We start from the raw sequence: 16,422 nt of genomic DNA on the forward strand, positions 1-16,422 counted from the left end.
GTCCGATGAGATCATCGTCCGATGTCTGCCTGTCTCCCGAACCCGTAGTGTCTACACACTTACGGTTCGATGACGCTAGGCTTATTGGGAATTTTTCTACGAGGTTATCGAAAGTTGTTCGGAGTCCCGGATGAGATCCTGGACGTCACGAGGAGCTCCGGAATTGTCAGGAGGTAAAGATTAATATATAGGACGGATGGTTTCGGACACTAGAAGTGTTTTGGGCGTCACCGATAAAGTACTGGGACCACCGGGACCACCGGGGGTCCACCGGAAGGGGGCAACGACCCCGGGAGGCTAGATGGGCCAAGTGCGGGAGGGAACCAGCCCCTAGGATGGCTGGTGTGCCCCGCACACTCAGCCCAAGGCGCAGGAGGTGGAGAGGGGGGGGGGAAACCCTAGGCGCTGGTGGGCCTAAGGCCCACCTAGGGGTACGCCACCCCTCCCCCTTGCCCTGGCCGCCGCACCTCCCATCTCGGGGGGCTGCCGCACCACCTAGGGTGGGAACCCTAGGGGTGGCACGCCCTGTCCTCCTCCTATATATAGTGGGTACTTTTGGGCTTTTGAAGACATAGTTTTCCATCTCCCTCGGCGCAGCCCTGCTCTTCTTTCTCCTCCTCTCTACCGGTGCTTGGCGAAGCCCTGCCGGGAGACCCCGTCTCTCCGTCGACACCACGTCGTCGTGCTGCCGGAGATCTTCCCCAACCTATCCCTCCTCCTTGCTGGATCAAGGTGCGGGAGACGTCACTGGGCTACACGTGTGTTGAACGCGGAGGTGTCGTGGTTCGGCACTAGATCGGAATCACACCGCGATCTGAATTGCCGCGAGTACTGCTCCATCAACCGCGTTCTAGCAAGGCTTCCACTTAGCGATCTTCAAAGGTATGAAGATGCACTCACCCCTCTTTCGTTGCTGGTCTCTTCATAGGAAGATCTGAATATGCGCAGGAAATTTTTTGAATTTATGCTACGTTACCCAACAGTGGCATCCGAGCCAGGTTTTCTATGCGTAGATTCTATGCACGAGTAGAACACAAAAGGTTGTGGGCGATGATTTGTCAATTGCTTGCTGCTACTAGTCTTATTCTTTTCCGGCGGTATTGTGGGATGAAGCGGCCCAGACCGACATTACACGTACGCTTACGTGAGACTGGTTCCACCGACAAACATGTAGTCCGTGCATAAAGGTGGCTAGCGAGTGTCTGTCTCTCCTCTCTTGTCGGATTGGATTTGATGAAAAGGGTCCTTATGAAGGGTAAATAGCTTTGGCATATCACCGTTGTGGCTGTCATGTAGGTAAGAAGGCGTTCTTGCTAGAAACCCAAAACAGCCACGTAAAATTTGTAACAACAATTAGAGGACGTCTAACTTGTTTTTGCAGGATTTGACATGTGATGTGATATGGCCAAAGTTGTGATGTTGCATGTATGATGTATGAGATGATCATGTTATTGTAATAGGTTTCACGACTTGCATGTCGATGAGTATGACAACCGGCAGGAGCCATAGGAGTTGTCTTAATTTATTGTATGAGATGCAACGCCATGTGCTTACTACTTTTACTTCATTGCTAACGGTTAGCTATAGTAGTAGTGATAGTAGTAGTTGGCGTGACGACTTCACGGAGACACGATGATGGAGATCATGGTGTCACGTCGGTGACGATGATGATCATGCGATGCCTCAAGATGGAGATCGAAAGAGCAAAGATGATAATGGCCATATCATGTCACTATATGATTGCATTGTGATGTTTATCATGTTTTTCATCTTATTGCTTAGAACGACGGTAGCATAATAAGATGACCCCTCTTAAAATTTCGAGAACGTATTCCCCTAAGTGTGCACCATTGCGAAGGATCGTTGTCTCGAAGCACCACGTGATGATCGGGTGTGATAGATTCTAACGTTCGCATACAACGGGTGTAAGCCAGATTTACACACGCGAAACACCTAGGTTGACTCGACGAGCTTAGCATGTACAGACATGACCTCGAATACAAGAGACCGAAAGGTCGAACATGAATCGTATGGTTGAATACGATCAGCATGCAGTTGCTCACCATGGTGACTAGTCCGTCTCACGTGATGATCGAACTCGGGTTAGTCAACATGGATCATGTATCACTTAGATGACTAGAGGGATGTAAATTTAAGTGGGAGTTCATACTTAATTTGATTAAATGAACTTAATTGTCATGAAATTAGTCTAAAAGTTTTCTTTATAAATATTGTAGATGGCTAACGTGAACCTCAATTTCAACGCATTCCTAGAGAAAAACAAGCTGAAAGATGATGGTAGCAACTATGCGGACTGGGTTCGCAACTTGAAGCTCATCCTTGAAGCAGCTAAAAAGGCTTATGTCCTTGATGCGCCGCTAGGTGTCCCTCCCGCTCTCGCAGCATCCCAGGACATTATGAACGTCTGGCAAACGCGGAGTGATGACTACTCTTTGGTTAGGTGTGGTATGCTATATAGTTTAGAAACGGGGATCCAAAGGCGTTTTGAGCAACACGGTGCATATGAGATGTTCCAAGAGTTGAAGCTAGTTTTTCAAGCTCATGCCCGTGTCGAGAGATATGAAGTCTCCTACATGTTCTTTAGCTGTAAGATGGAGAAGAACAGTTCTGTCAGTGAGCACATACTCAAAATGTCTGGGTTACACGGTCGTGTGACTTCACTTGGAGTCGAACTTCCGGATGATGCTATAATTGATAGAATCCTCCAGTCTCTCCTAGCAAGCTACAAAGGTTTTGTGCTGAACAACAACATGCAAGGGATGGAGAAGACCATTCCCGAGTTGTAATCAATGCTCAAGTGTGCAGAAGTAGAAATCAAGAAAGAGCATCAAGTGTTGATGGTCAACAAGACCACTAGTTTCAAGAAGGGCAAGGGTAAGAAGAACTTCAAGAAAGACGTCAAAGCTATTGCCACGCCCGGTAAGCCAGATGCCGGGAAGAAGAAAAAGAACGGACCCAAGCCTGAGACTGAGTGCTTCTATTGCAAGGGAAAGGGTCACTGGAAGCGGAACTGCCCCAAATACTTAATGGACAAGAAGGCCGGCAACGTTAAAGGTATATATGATATACATGTTATTGATGTCTACCTTACCAGCGCTCGTAGTAGCTCCTGGGTATTTGATACCGGTGTTGTTGCTCACATTTGCAACTCAAAGCAGGAACTGCGGAATAAGCGGAGACTGGCCCAGGACGAGGTGACGTCGGGAATGGCTCCAAGGTCGATGTGATCACCGTCGGCACGCTACCTCTACATCTACCATCGGGATTAGTTTTAAACCTTAATAATTGTTGTTTAGTACCAGCTTTGAGCACGAATATTGTATCAGGGTCTTGTTTAATGCGATACGGCTACTCATTCAAGTCAGAGAATAATGGTTGTTCTATTTATATGAGTGATATGTTTTATGGCCATGCTCCGCTGGTGAGTGGTTTATTCCTGATGAATCTCGATCGTGATGTTACGCATATTCATAGTGTGAGTACCTAAAGATGTAAAGTTGATAATGATAGTCCCACATACTTGTGGCACTATCTCCTTGGTCATATCGGTGTTAAGCGCATGAAGAAGGTCCATGCTGATGGACTATTAGAGTCTCTTGACTTTGAATCATTTGACACATGCGAACCGTGCCTCATGGGTAAGATCACTAAGACTCCATTCTCAGAAATAATGGAGAGAGCAACCGACTTATTGGAAATAATACATACCGATGTGTGTGGTCCAATGAACATTGAAGCTTGCGGTGGCTATCGTTATGTTCTCACTCTCACCAATGATTTGAGTAGGTATGGGTATATCTACTTGATGAAGCACAAATCTGAGACATTTGAAAAATTCAAGGAATTTCAGAATGAGGTCGAGAATCAACGTGACAGAAAAAATTAAGTGTCTACGATCTGATCGTGGAGGAGAATATTTGAGTCACGAGTTTGGCACACACCTAAGGAAGTGTGGAATCGTTTCACAACTGACGTCGCGTGGCACACCGCAACGCAACAGAATGTCTGAACGTCGTAATCGCACTTCATTAGATATGGTACGATCTATGATGTCTCTTACCGACTTACCGCTATCATTTTGGGGATACACATTAGAAACTGCAGCATTCACTTTAAATAGGACACCGTCTAAATCCGTTGAGACGACACCGTATGAACTATGGTTTGGCAAGAAACCTAAGTTGTTGTTTCTTAAAGTTTGGGGCTGCGATGCTTATGTGAAGAAACTTCAACCAGAAAAGCTCGAACCCAAAGCGGAGAAATGCGTATTCATAGGATACCCTAAGGAAACTATTGGGTATACCTTCTATCTTAGATCTGAAGGTAAAACCTTTGTTGCCAAGAACAGATCCTTTCTAGAGAAAGAGTTTCTCTCGAAAGAACTAAGTGGGAGGAAGGTAGAACTTGATGAGGTAATTACACCCCCTCTCGAACAGGATAGTAGCGCGGCGCGGGAACTTGTTCCTGTGGCGTCTACACCAACTGAAGAGGAAGTTAATGATAATGATCATGAAGCTTTGGATCATGTTACTACTGAGCCACGAAGGTCCACAAGGGTACGCTCCGCACCAGAGTGGTACGGCAACCCTGTAATGGAAATCATGTTGTTAGACAACGGTGAACCTTCGAACTATGAAGAAGCGATGGCGGGCCTGGATTCCAACAAATGGCTTGAAGCTATGAAATCCGAGATAGGATCCATGTATGAGAACAAAGTATGGACTTTGGTGGACTTGCCAGATGACCGGCGAGCCATAGAAAATAAATGGATCTTGAAGAAGAACACTGCAGCAAATGGTAATGTAACCATTTACAAAGCTCGACTTGTCGCAAAGGGTTTTCGACAAATTCAATGAATTTAATACGAAGAGACTTTCTCTCCCGTAGAGAAGCTAAAATCAGTCTGAATCATGTTAGCAATTGCCGCCTTTGATGATTATGAAATTTGGCAAATGGACGTCAAAACAACGTTCCTTAACGGGAACCTTAAGGAAGAGTTGTATATGATGCAACCAGAAGGTTTTTTCCACCCTAAGGGTGCTAACAAAGTGTGCAAGCTCCAACGCTCCATCTATGGGCTGGTGCAAGCATCTCGGAGTTGGAACATTCGCTTTAATGAGGTGATTAAAGCGTTTGGGTTCATACAGGTTTATGGAGAAGCATGTCTGTACCAGAAAGTGAGTGGGAGCTCTGTAGCTTTCCTCATACTGTATGTGGATGACATATTATTGATGGGGAATAATATAGAGATGTTGGAGAGCATAAAGGCCTATTTGAACAAGAGTTATTCAATGAAGGACCTTGGAGGAGCTGCATACATATTAGGTATCAAGATCTATAGAGATAGATTGAGACGCCTCATAGGTCTTTCGCAAAGTACATACCTTGACAAGATATTGAAGAAGTTCAATACGGAAAACTGAAAGAAAGGGTTCTTGCCAGTTTTGCAAGGTATGAGATTGAGTAAGACTCAATCGCCGACCACGATAGCAGATAGAGAGAAGATGAGTTATCTCCCCTACGCTTTGGCCATAGGCTCTCTTATGTATGCCATGTTGTGTATCAGACCTGATATAAACCTTGCCATAAGTTTGGTAGGGAGGTACCAAAGTGATCCCGGTATGGAACACGGGAGAACGGTCAAGAATATCCTTAAGTACCTGAAAAGGACTAAGGAAATGTTTCTCGTTTATGGAGGTGACGAAGAGCTCATCGTAAAGGGTTACGTCGACGCTAGCTTCGACACAGATCCGGATGACTCTAAGTCACAGACGGGATACGTGTATGTTTTGAATGGTGGGGCAGTGAGTTGGTGCAGTAGCAAGCAAGAAGTCATGGTAGCATCTACATGTGAAGCGGAGTACATAACTGCTTCAGAAGCGGCTCATGAAGGAATTTGGATGAAGGAGCTCATCACTGACCTTGGAGTGGTTCCAAGCGCGTCGGGTCCAATGACACTCTTCTGTGATAACACTGGGGCCATTGCCATAGCCAAGGAGCCCAGGTTTCACCGGAAGACGAAGCACATCAAATGCCGCTACAACTCCATCCAGGACCATGTCCAGAGTCGAGTAATAGAGCTTTGTAAAGTACACACGGATCTGAATGTTGCAGACCCGTTGACTAAACCTCTTCCACGAGCAAAACATGATCAACACCATAATGCTATGGGTGTTCGATACATCACAAGGTAACTAGATTATTGACTCTAGTGCAAGTGGGAGGCTGTTGGAAATATGCCCTAGGGGCAATAATAAAATGGTTATTATCATATTTTCTTGTTCATGGTAATCGTCTATTGTTCATGCTATAATTGTATTAACACGAAACAGTAATACATGTGTAAATAAATAGATCACAATGTGTCCCTAGAAAGCCTCTAGTTGGCTAGCTCGTTAGTCAATAGATGATCATGGTTTCCTGGTCATGGGCATTAGATGCCATTGATAACGGGATCACATCATTGGACAAGACCCAATCATAAGCGTAGCAATAGATCGTATTGTTCGTATGCTAAAGCTTTTCTAATGTCAAGTGCCTTTTCCTTCGACCATAAGATTGTGCAACTCCCGGATACCGTAGGAGTGCTTTGGGTGTATCAAACATCACAACATAACTGGGTGACTATAAAGGTGCACTACGGGTACCTCTGAAAGTATCTGTTGGGTTGGTACGAATCGAGATCGGGATTTGTCACTCCGTGTGACGGAGAGGTATCTCTGGGCCCACTCGGTAGAACATCATCATGAGCTCAATGTGACTAAAGGAGTTAGTCACACGATGACGTGCTACGGAACGAGTAAAGAGACTTACCGGTAACGAGATTGAACAAGGTATAGGTATACCGACGATCGAATCTCGGGCAAGTTCTATACCGACGATCGAATTGTATACGGGGTTGATTGAATCCACGACATCGTGGTTCATCCAATGAGATCATCGTGGAGCAAGTGGGAGCCACCATGGGTATCCAGACCCCGCTGATGGTTATTGGCCGGAGAGGTGTCTCGGTCATGTCTACCTGTCTCCCGAACCCGTAGGGTCTACACACTTAAGGTTCGATGACGCTAGGGTTATAGGGAATTGTTATACGAGGTTATCTAAAGTTGTTTGGAGTCTCGGATGAGATCCCGGACATCACGAGGAGCTCCAGAATGGTCCGGAGGTAAATATTGATATATAGGAAGGATGGTTCCGGACACCGGAAGTGTTTCGGGCGTCACCGGTAACGTACCGGGACCACCGGGACCACCGGAGGTGGCCCCGGGGGTCCACCGGAAGGGGGCAACGACCCCAGGAGGCTAGATGGGCCAAGTGCGGGAGGGAACCAGACCCTAGGTGGGCTGGTCCGCCCCCACACTCAGCCCAAGGCGTGGGAGGTGGAGAGGGGGGGGAACCCTAGGCGGTGGTGGGCCTAAGGCCCACCTAGGGGTGCGCCACCCCTCCCCCTTGCCCTGGCCGCCACACCTCCCATCTGGGGGGGCTGCCGCACCACCTAGGGTGGGAACCCTAGGGATGGCACCCCCCTCCCCTCCTCCTATATATAGTGGGCACTTTTGGGCTTTTGAAGACACAATTTTCCCTCTCCCTCGGCGCAGCCCTGCTCTTCATTCTCCTCCTCTCTGTCGGTGCTTGGCGAAGCCCTACCGGGAGACCTTGTCTCTCCATCGACACCATGCCGTCGTGCTGCCGGAGATCTTCCCCAACCTCTCCCTCATCCTTGCTGGATCAAGGTGCGGGAGACGTCACTGGGCTGCACGTGTGTTGAACGCGGAGGTTCCGTGGTTCGGCACTATATCGAAATCACACCACGATCTGCCAATGCTTCCGCTTAGCGATCTTCAAAGGTATGAAGATGCACTCACTCCTCTCTCATCGCTGGTCTCTTCATAGGAAGATCTGAATATGCGTAGGAAATTTTTGAATTTATGCTACGTTACCCAACACTATATGCGTAGATACAACATGGCATCACAACATAAGTCTATGACTCAAGATTTTATTAAAGACTAATAGTAATCAACTTAGTATGATATTACAAATAGGGGTCTCGTGACCCGTCACTCAAGTCATACAAACGTCAAGCGGAAGCACAACATGTCTGGGTAAAGACATCTACTAAAAGTGGCTGGAAGACCCTGAAAAGCTACTACGACTCTGCCAAAGGAGCGAGACCTCTGTCTGGGATTCCCAAGCTATTCCAGTCAACATCAAACACATCGTGTAGAAACCTTTAATGAGACTAAATTCTTCTCTGCAAAAACATAAATAAAGCAACCATGAGTACAAAGGTATTCAGCAAGACTTACATCAGAACTATCTACATATGCATCTTGTTTCAATGAAAGGATGGTGGGGTTTGATTGCAGCAAGCCAGCTTTGTCTCTTGTCTAACCTGTACGACGACTACAAGTTCTTTCTTTGAGGTGGGATAGCGCACACGAGTCCACATATTCACCAATGCAATACACCACTATAGATCCACTCTAGTCCCCCTACGAGAAAGCCTTCCATAGCACTCACACTTATCTTGCATGTTTCAGAGTATCAATTTAAGTAGTCTATGTACCACGTAATGCTTCCAAGTAGTCCATATCCTAGGACGCGGCTATTCGAACAGATTGATTCACCGTGCATGGGTATACTTCTTCACATTCTCTCACCACTTAGCACCATATGCACGTCATGCATCTCGGCAACCTTCAAGCAGAAGCACTGGCGTGGGTGTCGGCCGCGACCGTTAACCACACAAGACCCTAGTACAGGTTTATCACCTATTTGAGACTGAAGCCGCAAGGAGGTCCGACCGAGGTTTCCTCTACGGCCCCAAACGATGTGCGCAGGGTTCCCAAGCCCACCATCCGGGTGCCACTTGGTACACCGTGCCACTGTGTATCTATCGCAGAGAAGCCTACCCCGTCGGGCAGAGCTAAACAGGGCCGCCAACACTTTTCCTACAAACACCAGAAACTAGTTTCAACTCCTGGACAGAGATCTAGGCGAATAATAAGCCAAGAGGGTCAATTAAGTATCCCAACGTGTGGTAGTATCTTGTCTTGGATAACATACACAAAACTCAGTTTTTAAGGATGTTCCCAATGAGACAACCCACCATGTACTCCTACATGGCCTCTCATCGCTACCTTTACCAAATCGGATTCACACTTTTACTCTCACAATGTAGGACATGAACACAACCATTCCGATTCAACTATTTACTATGGCGAAATCAGATCATGCAGAGGAATGGGTTCAACTACCGAGAACATGTAACAGTTGAATCGTGTTTGTCCTAATGCAATAAAAGAGATCAGGAGCGAGAGAGTGGGTTTATATCAGTATGCTCAAGGGGGTTTGCTTGCATCAAGGAAGATAGGAATGAGTCTTCATCAATGTCAACGATCGTCGAAACCATGGTCTACCGAGAGGGAATAGTACCGGCAAACAGGAAAGAACAATAGTTACTTCACAGAAATGTAACACTATGATGCATGATCATGAAATGAAGATGAGAAGTGGCAGGGCCATTATAGCTACCATTTCTTAGGTTGAATCTAGATTTGAATTAGAATTCAAATATCACTTCAAGCAAGGTATTTTCCGGATACCCTTTTAATTGATTCGACCTGATGCTCGGGCATAAATTGTTTTATCATGCATGAAGATGGCAATTTGTGGTGCTGGTTTTCCTAGCTCAATGTTTGATCATAGTAATTGAAGTGGAATTCAAATAGGAATCAAATTCCAACTCCAAACTATTTATTAAATTTACCCTAATCATCATTTTGCCTATTTGGTGATGTTAACTTGCTCAAACCAGCACGAAAACGCCATAATCAGATTCTTTGGATTTTCTGACCATTTTTCATATGTAAATTATTTTCATCTGAGTTATATTTTATTTTCTATGATTTTTAGAAGTTTTAGGCATTTTCTGGAATTTCTTTTATATTAGAAAACCAATTATTGCGTCAGCACTACGTCAGCAGGTCAACTGACCTGGTCAGAGTCAAACCTGACGTGTGGGGTCCACACGTTAGTGACAGAGTTTAATTAACATGGTTAGGTTAATCTTAATTCTTATTTTAGAGCCATAGGGCCCACTGTTAGTGAGTCATTAGGTTAGTTAATCTAATTAATTAATTTTCGTGATTAATTAAACTTAACAGGGCCAGGCCCCACCTGTCTGTGACTCAGGGGAGTCAACCCCCTAGTCAAAAGGGACGAAGCCACCGGTGGCTCAACGCCGGTGGAGCTCGCCGGAAAAATGATACAGGCATCCGTTTTGGGCACGGTTTGGCTCTACGGAAAGCACGTGCTCGCGCGCATCCAATGAAGCAAGCGGCAACAGCTAGAGTGCGCAACCTCGAGGGCGACGACGACGACCGCGACGGCCGGAGCACGGCCTTGTGCAGGTGGTGGCTGCAGGGCACGGGAAGGGCAGTTGACGGTCTCAACATCATCTACGGACCTCCAGGAACCCATTCCTGAGCTCGGACACTTGGGTGGAAGACCACAACAACGACGGTGACATGACCGGCATCGAGGAGCTCTTGGCTCCGGTGCCCTTGCTAGCTAGGGGCACGGGGAAACGCGAGGAGAGGGGGGAAACGGTGTAGTAGCTCACCGTGAGTCCTATGGCATCGACGACAAGCTCGGGGACGCTTTGGTAGGCGCGAATCAACGAAGAAGGTCCGACGGCCGGAGGTGAAGGGGACAACGGCGATGGCGGCGCTCCGTTGCTCCCGGGCCTGATTCCAGCAGCGAGAAGGAGCAAGGCGACGATGGGGTCCTTCTGGTCTTCTCGAGGAGGCGAGGGGAAGCCTGAGGCTGCGGCTGCGACTGACGGCGGCGACGGCCTCGCTGGAATCCATGGGGGAGGGAGAAGAGGAGAGATAGGGGAGAGACTGGAGAGGGGGATGAGCTCGAAGGGTCTAGGTGGTGGCCGGAGACGGATATTGATGTATGGGTGGCCGCCAGCACTGTGCCTGGTCTCGCTTCTGCCTTCTGGCAGATGTAGACGATGACTGGCAGAGGCCAGTGGGCTGGGCCACCTCCTTCCTGGGCGAGGTAAGTTCTTTCTTCTTCTTTTCTTGTTTTGATTTATTTCTGTTTGACATTACTAATGGTTATTTTATTTTGTTTTGGCTTCAAACTTAAGTCAAAAATATTCAAATTGTTTTTGGGGTGTTGTTTGGATTATTTCCTGGCTCCACAAAAAGATTCATCATTTTTGCAAAGACTAAAGTATTTATAGCACTTTAGTTATCATTATGAGAAGCATTTAAGATTAACTGAAAATGACAAAAGAGTTGGTAAAAATTTTATCACCTCTGGTATGTTGCTTCCAACATTTACCAAAAAGGTGAATATTTTTGAAGACCAATTGCGTTCAATAAAAATAATCCTTGTTTAACATATTTGGATTTTATTTGGTGCTAGGGTTTGCTCATCCCCATTTGTAGATCATCCACATTTGAATTAAATTGATTTGAATGCATGCATGAATGCTCACTGGTGCAACTAACTACAAGCTATAATCTAGGGCTATGACAACTCACCCCCACTAAACAAGAATCTTGTCCCGAGATTCAGGTGTAGTCGGGAAGAGGAAGAGGGAACACTAAACTATCGCAATCTTCATGATCCAATTGCCCTTCTTGAAGGTGTTGATTCATTGCATCAAGTTGATCTTGGCATCTTTGTCTTTGAGGTCTTCATCTAACGCGACGACAAGAACAGGAGGACTCTACAAGATTCGGTCTCCTCAAGATCGAGCAAGTCAGAATCAACTTATAGAATGAGATGTAGAAACGTCCCTTGAGCTGAGATACAACACACATAACACGGATGAGGAAATGAGACATATGACAATGGTTCAATTGGTAGGAAAAAATCCCACGCTTAGATTAGATGGAGACGAGGGTTCAAAGTAGCGACGATTAAGCTACCCTTCATACCATAACGGGGCACCGTAGGAGGGTGACTCGTAGAGTTATTCCCTTAAGTGGCAAAAAGAATTACTTTTGATACAGAGATCATTGAAACTCTTCATACCAGGGAAGGCAATTCACAAATGATTGTTTGAAGGAATTTGAAAGAATGGCATACTCAGGTCGGAAAGAAACTAGGGTTTTAGAATCCTCTCTTTCCCATGTTGCTTCTTTTTCAGAATGATTTGACCATTGAAGTTTAAGAAACTTGAGGTTTCGACGTCGAGTGGTACGCTCAGCTTGATCTAGAATACGCACAGGGTATTCTTGGTATGAAAGTTTATCTTGGAGATCAAGCGTTTCGTGGTCCACTTCACGGATAGGATACGAAAAGCAATGCCTAAGTTGCGAGAAGTGGAATACATCATGAACCTTGGAAAGATGCGGAGGAAGTTCCAATTTGCAGGCAACTTCTCCTTGTTTGGCAAGAATGCGAAAAGGACCGATATAACGAGGAGCCAACTTGCCCTTGATACCGAAACGATGGGTTCCCTTCAAATGTGTAACCCGAAGGTAAGCCATCTCGTCAACTTCAAAGTTCACAACCTTATTATGACGATCATATTGGCTCTTTTGACGAGACTGGGCTGTTTTCAACTTTTCACGAATAATGCGAACTTTCTCTTCTGCATCCTGGATCATATCCGGACCAAAGAGTTGCCTCTCTCCGGTTTCTGACCAATTAAGAGGTATTCGACATCTTCATCCATAGAGAACTTCAAAAGGAGCTTTTGCCCAAGCTTGATTGGTAACTATAGTTATAAGCAAATTCGACGAATGGAAGGCACTTCTCCCAATTCATACCGAACGATATAACACAAGTTCGGAGCATATCTTCTAGGATTTGATTCACCCTTTCTACCAGAGCCTCACAGAAAGGCTTTTAAATAAAATAATAAAATAAATTATAAAATAATAATATGGTGGTTTTTGGAAGACATTTTGATAATAGGTTTTAAATAAAATAATTGGTGCAAATGAAATTCCCTAATTTGAGGACTTGTAGTACAAGTCTCATCTCACGGGTTTAAGGTTTAATTCAAAGAAATGCTTTTTGGCGAAAATAATATATGGTGAAAATAGTTATTTATCCTAAACACATGGCATGATCATTAGGCAGGAGAACATGGGATGATGACGTGATTAGGAGGATGGCAAGAATTAATGGGGAGAAATCACATGCATTCAAGCAAACAGGCAAACAATAGTCACTCCAAGCATCACAAGCATTCACAAAAAAAATTAATTGGTCCTAAATTTTGAAATAAGTTAATTAGTCAGGAAGGCCAAAAACTGGGTGTTACAGACCTTACCCCTTAAGAAAATATCGTCCCCGAGATTTCTAGGCTAGGGGTTGGTGAGATACAAAATCTTGAGTCAGAGGTAGTCTTCATGTCCCCATGTTGTTGTCGTGGTCTTGAGGTGCTTGATGATAGAACTTCGAATGTCCGCACGTCCTTTCGTGATCATCAGCGGGATCTGGCAATAAGTTATGCTTGACTGAGGTCAAGAGCTTGGTGAGCTAAGTCTGTGCAAGGTTCTGGCTTGCAAGTGTATTCCAAAGTCAGGATACGTGGCTAGATGGTATGTCTGGGATCTGGTCTTGGGCTTCGCATGCCGATTAGTGACATCGAGATGCCTCGTGTTAGAACGCACTGCCAAAGTCTTCGAAGGCTTCTCGTGGAAGGGTCCGGGTTGGGTCTCACCTATGAGTCTAAGCTCGGAGGCTCAGGTCCAGAACAGGTCATGCCATCTTGGGGGTTTCCGAGGGTTTCTGGATGAGCTGGCTACCCAAGAGTATAGACCAGTCATCCATTCCCAACGTCTGCGACTCATTGGGTGGGTGAATCGCCTTTGGCCGGTCTTCATCACGACTTACTAGTACTCGCGTCCTTGATTTGGACCGAGGAGAGGTTGTCTGATTCTTTCGCTTGTCCAAAGGCTTCATTGTCTTGAATCGTCGAGGCTTCTTGATGTCGTTGATGCAGTCGGTGCGCGGTCAGTGGTTGACTTCGGTTGCTTCATCGACATTGTCGTGGCTTCCTCACCATGGCGGTTCTTCATCTTTACTTGAGTAGGATAGACTTCTGTTGTCTTGGGTTGCTTCGAGAAGCCCACCTTCTCGAGATAACACCGTACCCTCAAGAGGCATAACAATCGGCGTTCCTGGGCTTGTCCAAACACGACTAAGCTGTTCTTCCTCTTACTGCGTGAATAAGTATGTCATAAGTGAGGATGACAACATATTTTCCCCAAACAAGACATAAGCACAGTGCTCAAGAGTCGGGTGAGGAGAACGGAACTTTCTATTGGCGGTACTGGCCATATTTCAACGACTTAGAGTCGTTTTTCTATGGTCGTAATCCGTCCATCTTGTGGCTCAGGGAAGCTTTAGGGTATCAAGGAACTTAGGATGTGGGTGAACAGTTATCATCTCATCTCTAAGCACATTCCTTGATGCCAATAGTTTGACTTCTAACTCGGGACGATATCACCTCATCTCATCAAAGATACCATCCCACACGGTCAACTCCACACCGCTCATGCTAGTCAACTCCGGGTTGAGGAAAGAACTAAACCCAAACACTACAAGCATGGTGTAGCAACGATGCACATGCATTCTTATGCAAGAACCTCTGGGAGACATACAAGCTCCTATGATTGAGTTTAAGACACAACAAATCCAAATGTCCATCTAAGTCTTCATATGGACAGGGTACTGCATTACTATATTAAGGAAACATGTAGTATACCAATCCAATATCTTTTTTCCTTCCTATGAACCCGATCAAGTGATCCATCAATCCGATCAATCATCACTGGACCTATCACTCCTACAAATCCAGCATTGATGGGGTTCTACATAATCTCTTTAGAGTCTTCATAATTCACATATTACTGCAAGGATTACGTCATAGTATATCCACCAACTTCAATAATCATGGCCAGCTAATCTCCGGGGCCAAACCACATACGTTGTAAACCAATCCGACAACTCCCAGTACACACACTCTATATTCACCGAGAAACATGGTATCATGATCGAGATTATCGGGGTAAATCCAATTTACTCCGAACCATGTGGTCTCTGTCATCCTCGATGCTCTATTAATATTACCTATTTAAATCCAATACTCAAATCCAATAAGAAGTCTACTTGATACTCCAAGTCATTATGGTAGAGGCATCAAATCATGCCAACTACTTGCTAAAGTCATGTATACCACCAAGACCATTGTTGATCGCGATAATGATCATCCTACTAAATCCAATCTTACTCCAAGGATATGTATGTTATGCCACTATATCTATTTGTTCCACCAAATTCACCTACCTTCATAAGGGTCTTATGATCCACCAAGATAGTCTAGCTATTTCCTCAGGACATATATCATCAAGATAATCTTTACTCTAATACTCTATATCCGAGAACAATCCTCTTATGGCATCAAGGTTACAATTCTAGCTTAAGACTGAAGGATACTTGTTCACTTCAATCACTCGTCCCATACGGAACCCGGTGCTAAGCGGGTTTTATAGGGGACCTACACGTGTCCTGGCATGTCCTTGTACTAGACACGTGACCAGAAACTTTTGGAGCCGGAAAGGCTTGTGGAGGTTAGTCTGGTCTAGTGTGGTTTCCCAATCTTGAGGAGAAATATCACTACTACGGGCTGCATGTGTTTAAGCATAGCACAGTCAGTGTCTTTAGTGTCACGCGTCCTTCAAAGTGGATCCTTGGTGCATCTTTCCTTGCCGTCTTCAGTTGTCGAAAGGGTGAGAGAGAGAGAGAGCATAGAGGGGAGTGTCTAAGGGTCTCAGTGCAGTCAAACAAACATTGAAAAGTCAACTCAACAAGTGCCAAAATCGTTTTGAACATCCAAAATAAGACAAGTGATATAATCGCATGCTTGTAGCCTAAGCAAAAGCGCGACTTATATCAAAGCACAAGCAACAAAAATAAGCAACACACAACTTGGCCCATCCGAACCATTTCACGGACTCGACTTCGCATGGGGAATTCACGACTCATCTTAACTTAGGTTCTTGGACTCGACACTCGTGCTTGCTTCGTGCCTCGGAGAGGAGTCCGCTAAGTCTTCTCGACCATCTCATGGTGTTGTCACGCCTCTTGTTGTCGCTTGCCGAAGCAATTTGCTTGAGTTGTAAAGAACTGTTGTTGTCTTCTCGTCTGGGAAGTTGCTGATGAAGGTAGTCCTTCATTGCTGTCATTGATAGGGTCTTCTGTTGTCTTCATGATCTTGTCAGTGTCTTCTTGTCTTCTGAGGCTTCGATAGTCTCAAGTGGACATCTTTATGCATCATATTTGCAAGACATGATAGAGTTCTGATCTGTCAATCATACTAATTGCGATATCGACACCTAGAGTGGGGGATGAAGAGAATCG

Source organism: Hordeum vulgare, chromosome 5H (assembly GCF_904849725.1).
Source record: "Hordeum vulgare subsp. vulgare chromosome 5H, MorexV3_pseudomolecules_assembly, whole genome shotgun sequence".
In the NCBI taxonomy this organism is placed as follows: Eukaryota; Viridiplantae; Streptophyta; class Magnoliopsida; order Poales; family Poaceae; genus Hordeum; species Hordeum vulgare.